Source organism: Antrostomus carolinensis, unplaced genomic scaffold (genome assembly GCF_000700745.2).
Source record: "Antrostomus carolinensis isolate BGI_N321 unplaced genomic scaffold, ASM70074v2 scaffold7327, whole genome shotgun sequence".
NCBI classification, from domain to species: domain Eukaryota; kingdom Metazoa; phylum Chordata; class Aves; order Caprimulgiformes; family Caprimulgidae; genus Antrostomus; species Antrostomus carolinensis.
The window spans coordinates 48,326-57,235 of NW_010327956.1; positions in this window are offsets into that span (position 1 = coordinate 48,326).

Consider the following 8,910-nt stretch of genomic DNA (forward strand, 5'->3'; position numbering starts at 1 on the left):
TGACTACCCTGGTGCCTAAGGTGGCTGCACAGACATGTTCTTAATAAATTAAGTAATTTTAGGTTAATCTAAGAAAATCTTTAAAATGCAAATTATTCCTTTTTTGGACCCATGCCAAGCAACTTTCCATTTGCTTTCAAAAACAAAACAAAAAACCTATAACATGTATGGAGGATACTATAGCCCTAGATGCTTAACACAAAACAAGAGTTAAGAGTCTGGGTTCCCTGTACCACTAACTTGAGTTAGGTGCTGTCAAAGGAGTCTCAAACAGGCAACGTACTGAGAACAAACAGTTTGAGGTAGTCGGTGAGGAATGCAGAGGACAATATTAAGGGTTTGCAAGCCCATTTCAGGGACCAACCTAAGACAAGCAGGTACTTCCTGGTAGTCTTATTTCACAGACATAAACTGTTGCAGTTTGTTCTGACAGCTTCTGTCTTGAAACTTGTGTGCTGGGCGAGATGATGACAACTACTATTTGTAGCATGAAAAAATTAGCCTGAAGAAATACATAGCACATATTCTCTTCTAGAGAGGTGCAAGTATGAACTCATTCAGAGACTAAGCAACCATGACTGCATCCGTATGGGGAGCACATGTCCTTTCAGTTAAAAATGTCTATTTGTGCACCCTTGACCTCTTGGCAAATCTGCATAAATCCAATGCTTTAAAGCCTGTGTCATCTCCATTATAGTCCATTGAGAAATGTAAAGAGCTATGTAACGCTTCAGACTGCATTCAGAATTTATTTAGAGGAGTGCTTGAAGTCAATTAAGATGAAGATGTGGTCAGGCCAGGACATCCCTCACTGATTTCAGTGAAGTTCAGATTTCCCTCTAGTGTTTCAGAATTAACAACAGAAACTGCATATGGAGGGACACAACTCCAGTGATGCGCGTCCTATTTTCATACTGCAGAAAGAAGGAAGTTGCAGCACTGAAAGCCAAGCGAGTCAAATAGTGCTACTTGAAGTGTAGTTAATTCATGATGAAGTGAATTCACTGGTTCCTCTGTAAAGTACATTTTCAACAAAGGAAAAAGAATGAGAATGCTCTCACATCACAAAGGGTTCTTGCTACTACTACATTTATTCTTCACAACCAGAAAGGACACTTTGAGATGAGTGAATAAGCAACACTGATTTTCTTCAGACAGACTTTGCCTACATCTGCTTGATTTTTATTTATTTATTTATTTTTAATACACATTCATTGAGAGGGACTGCTAACCCAATAGCTCCTGTTCTTGGCTTGAGAGATCAGTTTGGTAGATTACAGTCATGTCAGGTTTAGGGATAGAGCCAAGAGATGACTTAGATTCCAAAAATCACCAAAAATCTGGAATTGTAATCCAGACCTACTGCTGTTTAGCAGCTACTTGGTTAGACCTAGATATACATAAATTCACTACATGCTCTTCTGTATGACCTGCAAGTCATCTGAGCACTTGCTTGCACACCAAGTGGACCATCCCAGTAGTAATCTAATTCATAGAACTGTAGATACCTTTTGGTCAGAAAAGACCTTCAAGATCATCAAGTCCAACCAAGAACCTAACACTGCCAAGTCCACCACTAAACCATGTCCCTAAGCACCACATCTACATGTCTTTTAAATACCTCCAGGGATGGTGACTCAGTCACTTCCCTGGGCAGTCTGTTCCAATGCTGGTTAGCCCTTGCAGTGAGGAAATTTTTCCTAATATCCCCCTGGCACAGCTTGAGCCCACTTCCTCTTGTCCTATTGCTTGTTTCTTGGGAGAAGAGACTGAGACCCACCTCACTGCAACCTCCTTTCAGGTAGTTGTAGACAGTGATAAGGTCTCCCCTCAGCCTCCTTTTCTACAGACTAAACCCCAGTTCCCTCAGCCGTTTCTCATAAGACTTGTGCTCTAGACCCTTCACCAGCTTTGTTGCTCTTCTTACACTCTCCAGCGCCTCAGTGTCTTTCTTGTAGTGAGGGGCCCAAAACTGAACACAGTATTTGAAGTGCAGCCTCACCAGTGCTGAGTACAGAGGGACCATCACTTCTCTACTCCTAATTAAATCAGGCACCTAATTAGGTGCCTGATTTTATTTTGTAGGTGCCATTGGGATCCAGAACCTAGACAGATCCTATTCTGAGAGCACTGATCCAGCAGGCATGTTCTGAGCACACCTCATGCAACTCAGCGTCATGGAGTTCAGCATAAAAACAGCCACAGGCACATTCAGAGAAGGTGGGACATTTTCTGGTTAAATGCTAGGCAAGGTGATATGCTCTATTCCCAGTCAAAGAGGCTTTAAACCCACCTCTGCCTCCGGAAGAGATCTCCAACCACTGTGTTACCTGACATGGGGTAATGCTTCCACCTCTCCTGTTGAAACAAGGCCATGTTGCTACATCCAGCTTGTGGATTTAACACTGAAGACCTAACCAGTAACTGCTGTCATGTGTTTGCCTTTCCTCACCATACTGAAAGAGAGTTCTGTCTTTCCTAGGCAGCTGGACGCCCTTGGCATGACTGGCTCTGAATCCATCAATGTCTCCACAGTGTCCAGGATTTCAAATGCTTTTCTGAAAGCACTCCTGAAGGTGCCGTTATCCTTGTTATGTAGGTTTAGGGGCACCCACATAGCTTTCCTCATGCACTAGAAAGATACTTTGGCTGTTTACTTAATGAATTGCACTCCGTGTTGGGGCAGAAATAAAAAGCTTGCCATTAAGCTGACAATAATTCCCTAACCAATTTCTGTACCTGATGAACAGATTCTGTAGCAAAAGGATGAGAAGAGAAGCAGTCCCCAAAGTCCATGGTCTTGGACAGCTTTAGTGTACTTACTGTTTACACAACATACATCTGCTTGTAATAATGGCCACTAGTGAACAACTTCTGGTCCTACCCATTTTATTGTGAGCAGTATTTGTGCTGAAAGAGATGTAACCCTCACTCCACTGAGCACAAAAGAAAGCATGCGTCCCAGAGACAATTTTGGACCAGCATGGCCATCCACGGAGATGGCCAAGTCTTCTGTTCCTAACGGGAAGAAGGTGAGTACTGCAGGGTACAAGGAACTCTATTGTTTGTGCCTGATGAGGTGGTAGAGCCAGGAGAGGAGGGGAAAAGGATGAGAGACAGAACATGGTCAGGATTAATTTTCATTTCTAAAATTCCAAAGCTGAATCTACAATTAAAATTTCAGTCTTGGGTTCTGGCAGATAGGCAGGGCAGCATGCACCCTCCATACAGATGTCTCAGAGTTCTGGGAGGTTTAAAGTTCAAAACAGCAACTTCAGCATTCAATAGCCCTGGCAAGTGTTAAGAGGAAAGCTTTGGCAAGGGTTAAGCAGCTCAAAAAGAGGGAGGAGGGGGGCTGCTGCCAAAAGCTCTCTGTTTCAAGCTCAGTTTCTCTCAAAAACTCAGTTTCTATTGCTGTTCATTAAAGCTGCTATTCCTACACCTGGAAAAAGAGAGACAAAGGACAGGGAGAGGATGAGGCTCTTTGTTTCAAACAACTGTTCACTTCTTGCATTCCCACTCCTAGGTCTCTGGTGGTACATTCTTAAGTGAAATAATTATTGACTATGCTTCCCAACTTGAGCTTGGTTTAGGCAGTAACAAAGGCATTTTTTGGCAATTGGGCTTAAACTAGAAACCAAAAACAATGCTCAGTGTTTCTTAAAAATAAACAATGTTCTTACTGTTTGTTAAGGGTGGGTTGTTTTTTGGTTTTTGGTTTGTTGGGTTTTTTTGTCCTCTGATGCTATTTTGAGTTCTAGCATGTCTATTGTACACAGGCTGGAGCACTCACACTGGTTGTTTACAACAATTTCCCTCGTGTTGCCAGGCTTTTCTTCTATGAAGCATAATTTTGTAGACAACGTACGAAACAAGCCACAGTGTAAATAAACTGAATATGTGTGAGAAGTGTTGGCTCAACACCCCTCAAAATTGTCTCTAGCCCCAAAACTGTCATGAGAGCGTCAAACACTCATGACAAGTCAAAAGCACAGTAGGTACCTACTTGGATTCAATGTTAAAGGATTTTTTTTTTTTTATTTGTGCAAATCTGGAATTGAAAAGATTTCTCTAATTTCAGTGTCTTTAGGATAGGCTCTGCTGGTTACCCAGATTTCACTCTGGCTCTGCTGAGCTCACTGTGGTCACAGCTGTTGTTGCCACTGACATGACTGAGACCACTGATTTCAGGGCTGGAGGAGACTTTTTTGGTTGCAGTAGCTGGAAACTGTTTTTGTGGGGCAGCCATGCCCAGCTGGCCACATCTGGGAGCTAATAGGGGATAGAAGTGCTTTGTACCATTGTGCTTTCATGTTCTCCACAAAAGGCCTATCTACCTCACTTAATGCACACCTGGGAGTGCTTTATGTTCATAGGGCATATCCAGTAGTTTGCTGATTTTTTCATTAAACCTTCCTGGGAGAGGGTTAAGCAATACAACATCCCACTGTGATGTGGGTTCTCTGTAGAAACAAGCAAAGAGTGAAGCAATGAGAAGTGCTCTTGTTATCAGTTCCCTCACCCTCAAAGATTACTTGGTAGGTGGCTACAGCACAGCATGTCCCCAGCCGTGTAATCCACCAAACACGTATCGGGAACTTCCATCGGCCCAGTCCTGCACAGTGGTCCCCTCATCAGACACCGCTTTTGCAAGGAAAAGAGGTTTTGAGAACCATTGTCTAAAGGTTAAAAGGAGTAAAAATGTTTCCCAGCCCCACAAAGGAGTGGAGACAATGCAGGACTGGAAGGGAAGAATCTCCCTGGGCTAACAGCACACTATCAGTAAATCAGTTATTGGTTGTGACAGTAGACCAGCTCCCACAACACAGCCCACAGGTGCTTCCCAGGAACAGAACAGGGCTTTATGCAGATCATGAGCTGCTGTTTTCTAGCTGCTCCCTGACTGCAGCTCAAGAGAACAGTTCTGCAGGTGGCACAAGGATTATGCATCTATAGCTCTGATGCGTTGTCAGGATTTGGGCTTCAAACCACAGTGAAAGTGGTGTTTGTTATCTTAGTAAGCTGCACTGAAGAACTTTGTCTCCTTACTTCAGAAAGACCAACGCACGACCAAGCATAGTTCAAATTACTGAATGCTCTTTCTCACTGACCCCCTACTGCCACCACCACCATTGTAATACCCATCAGCAAGCACCATCCTTTGGCTAGGACCCTCCCTTGCTCACCATTCTTCACTACATAAAACAGCTCCTGGAAGGCTCTGTAATGAACACAGCCAATCTATGCACCAAATACAGTCCCAAAGAGGGTCAGTCTGTGGTGGGACAAACCCACTGCTTAGGCTGTAAGAGAAGGGTGAGTTGCATCAGGTGCCAGAGCTGCTCTTTTCTCATTGGGTTTTCCAGACTCTGCCCATCAAGTCCCATGCATTTGCACATGCTGCGCTGGGGGTCACATAATTTTCATCTCATCACCACTCACTCGTGTTTATGGCTTATTTCCTAATCCTCCAAGCAGATAAGCCACTCAGTCACTGGTGAGCAGACAAACAAATCCAAGGTGAAGTAAATCTAGCAGCTTACTACTAGTACTGCTAGCAGAAAGCTCCAGCTAGGACATCTCCAAGGGATCCACATGTACTAAATGCATCATACACAACTTTATATCAGAAAAGCACTGTAGTGATTCTAAGCTGAACATTGGAAAGTCAGGAAAAGCCTGTGGTAAGTTTGACTGTGCAACCTTAATTTGGCCTCATTGTCATATAAAAGTCTTTAATTACAGTCACATACTGTCTTTTTCCACTAGCTCTTTGTCTCACCCAGTGCACAGAATGGACAATACTTACTTAATGAGCAGCTTAAGTCACTATTTTATGGTTTTTTTGCTGCTTAGCATGTGGCCCCATCATTTGTTTACCACATGCTTCTCAAATCCTGCTATGAAAACCTAATAATTAAGTCCCTTGTTGGGTGCTTCTGTCCTGCCCATCATGAGAGCATTTGATTGCTTCATGAACATTTATGGCATTTATTTCCATAACTCTATGGTATAGTTATTATTTGGTGAGTGTGTGTATGGTACAACAAAGCTGAATACAGTAATACTGAAAAAGATAAAAACAAGCATGCAAAGAAAAACTCTTTGAGAGACCCACACATGAACTGCTGAATATCTTCAAGTTAGAAGAATGTGTCCCAGAAGGCATTCTCAACCAGTCTACGAGAAAAGGGCTGCTACTTAATGGTTGCATTATCCTGACCAGTGACAGCTCTAGTTCTTATCTAGTGGGTATCTCAACAGAAAATTTGGTATGTGCTTGCAAGTGTATATGTATAACACAAGCGAGATTTAAAATATTGCACAAAAATAATATTTAAAATAAAAATAACCCTTAGAGCACCGAAGGATACAGTTATACTGTAAATTCACCCTTCACAATGAAAATCAGAGGCCAGCAAACGGGACCTTGTGTCATTCTCCCATGTGCCCCTTTTCACAGTTAAGAGTTATGACATGCCCATCTCTGCAAGCTTGGGTACAGCCACCGAAATCCTCACTGATGGATACTGCATAGACACATTTGCATTTGTTGCCATAATCACACTGGTGTAAAAGTTAGCCAAGAAACACAGCTCTTGTGAATGGGTGTCTCATCTCCTCCATACGCCAACATGTGCACCTTCTCCTCAGCATTAGAGGAAAATCTGACTAAGATATGCCACCACAAATGGACAAGAACACTGCCCCGTATTTCAGAGATAGGAAATTTGTTACAAGTCATTATTAAAAAAGAATGATAAAGGAAGGTATTAACAAGGCTTATAATTTTCTCATTAGGATGGATGCCACTGTCCCCAAAGGTAAGAGCTGCCCCAACTTGAACACACACTGACTTGTTGGAGAGCAGTTTCTGAATGCCCAGAAGTCATTCTTGGAATTACCTGCCTCTGAATCTGTAATGATTAGGCTGGCCCCCAAAATGGTTCAGTAACTCAGAAATGGTGCTTTGGTAGATTGTATGATCACGCAAGCCATCACAGAAACGAAGATCCCTTTCTATTTGCCAGTTGCTTAAGAGATGGTTAATAATACTGACCAGTTTTCTAATGAGCTGGTGAAAAATGTGTCCAGAACCTCTGAGAACTGGCAGTTGTATTGCAGCATAGATTGCCTCAAGAGAGGGGTCAGCTGCACTGTGACACCTAATGTTAAGAAAAATGAGGGCTGCTGCCAGGGGGATTTCCCAAATGGAATATGTACAGATGCTATGTGGAACACAGGCAAGATAAATTCAAAACTTCATGGACATCTCAAATTTTCTGGAAGGCTGCAACAGACCCTGCGTTTCCTAGAGGTATCAGAGGCATTATGTGTACTGCATGCCTGATCCACCCGTGTGGACTTTGACCAAGAGATGTTTTGTTTAGTTCAGCCCGTGTGCTGGATACAGCAGACTTTGACCAAGAGATGTTTTGTTTAGTTCAAATCATGTTCCGTTTAGCTCAGAGCATGGACTCTTTGGTGCATGTTTGCTCATGTTAGTCCAGTTTCCTAACCATAATTGTACTCGTCTCCCCAAATGCATGCTGTAATTTACTTTCAATATGCACTTTTCTACTTTTGTGGAAAGCTAAGGAGGATGCTTTGCTTCCGGAGAGGAGGAGCTTTCCAGGAAAGAATAGCAGTGAATTGCTCGAGGAAGCCATTGGCTTGCCAACTGGCTTGCCAACCTGAGGATTTCAAAATGGAAAGAGAAATGGATTCCTCCTCCTCCTTTTTCTTTACTACTAAGTCTAAAAAAAGAAACTTCTAACCACAGTGAGACATTGATTTTAAGTCTATCACTGAATCATTCTCCAATTTTTCAGTTGTAAGAGCTACCTAACTAGCAGTGACATAGTAAAAGAGCTTTATTTCTCCAGGTACCACTTGGTGTGGTTAAAGAATACAGTAAAACTGAGACTAATTTGCTGTGAATGCTGGTGCACTGGACCATGAGGCTGTGTGTCAGTAGAAAGCTGCATGTGACATGCAGATTACAGGCTATTTTTTATTGTCAAACTCAATCCTTCATTCAAATGAATACATTGTCAGAACCCTAATTATTTCTCTTAGAAATGCTGCAGCTTGTTAAAAAAGGGGCATAAAGTATTCCTCTGTAAATTCTTTATCATTGCATTACAATTCCAAGCCATTTGAGAAATATTCCATCATTTAATTTACAGCCTGTTTCTCTCTATGTGGGCTCTGATTACAGAGTCATCTATCAATACACAGTATTACTCCTGTGATGAACCATAGACTGTTTTCCTTTTTTTTTTAGGTCTGGCCCCCAAATAATGCCATTAGTTTCTTCCTCATTATCGCCTGTTCCTCATAATTGCTGACAGGCAAAGGCAAACTGGAAAATCTAGGTTTCTGGGAATTTGGGGCAGATTTAGTAACAATCCTTCTGGCTTCATCTAGTGCTACTAAGTTTCATGGACAGGTTTTTAAATTGTTCATTATCATGCAAATGTTCTGTGCATGCACTGGAAGCTGCTTCCCTGATTGTAACTCTGAATGGAATTCAAGTTTGATCAACAGAAAAATTTCAGCAGGCCCAGATCCTGCTGGTGCATGTCTACCTGCAAAACTTGTAGCTTAATTATGCTTTGAGGGAACAAATTCACCAAAATAATAACATCTCTTGCCATTGCTAGTATCTTCAGGCCAGGTCAGTGTACCAGAATCAAGGTGTCTGGTATGTAATTAGAACTCAGGGACTAGAGGTCTGTATTTTTTTTACCTCACACGGAAATGCTGACAGCTGAAAGATGTTTCAGCTACAATGTGACTTGTGTTGGAATCTATGTAAAATCTGTAAAGGTGATGTGATCCTGGTGGAGCACAGCCCAAAACAAGTATGTGGAAACACTGGGTCTGGTAAGAAGAGCTGGAGGTGGC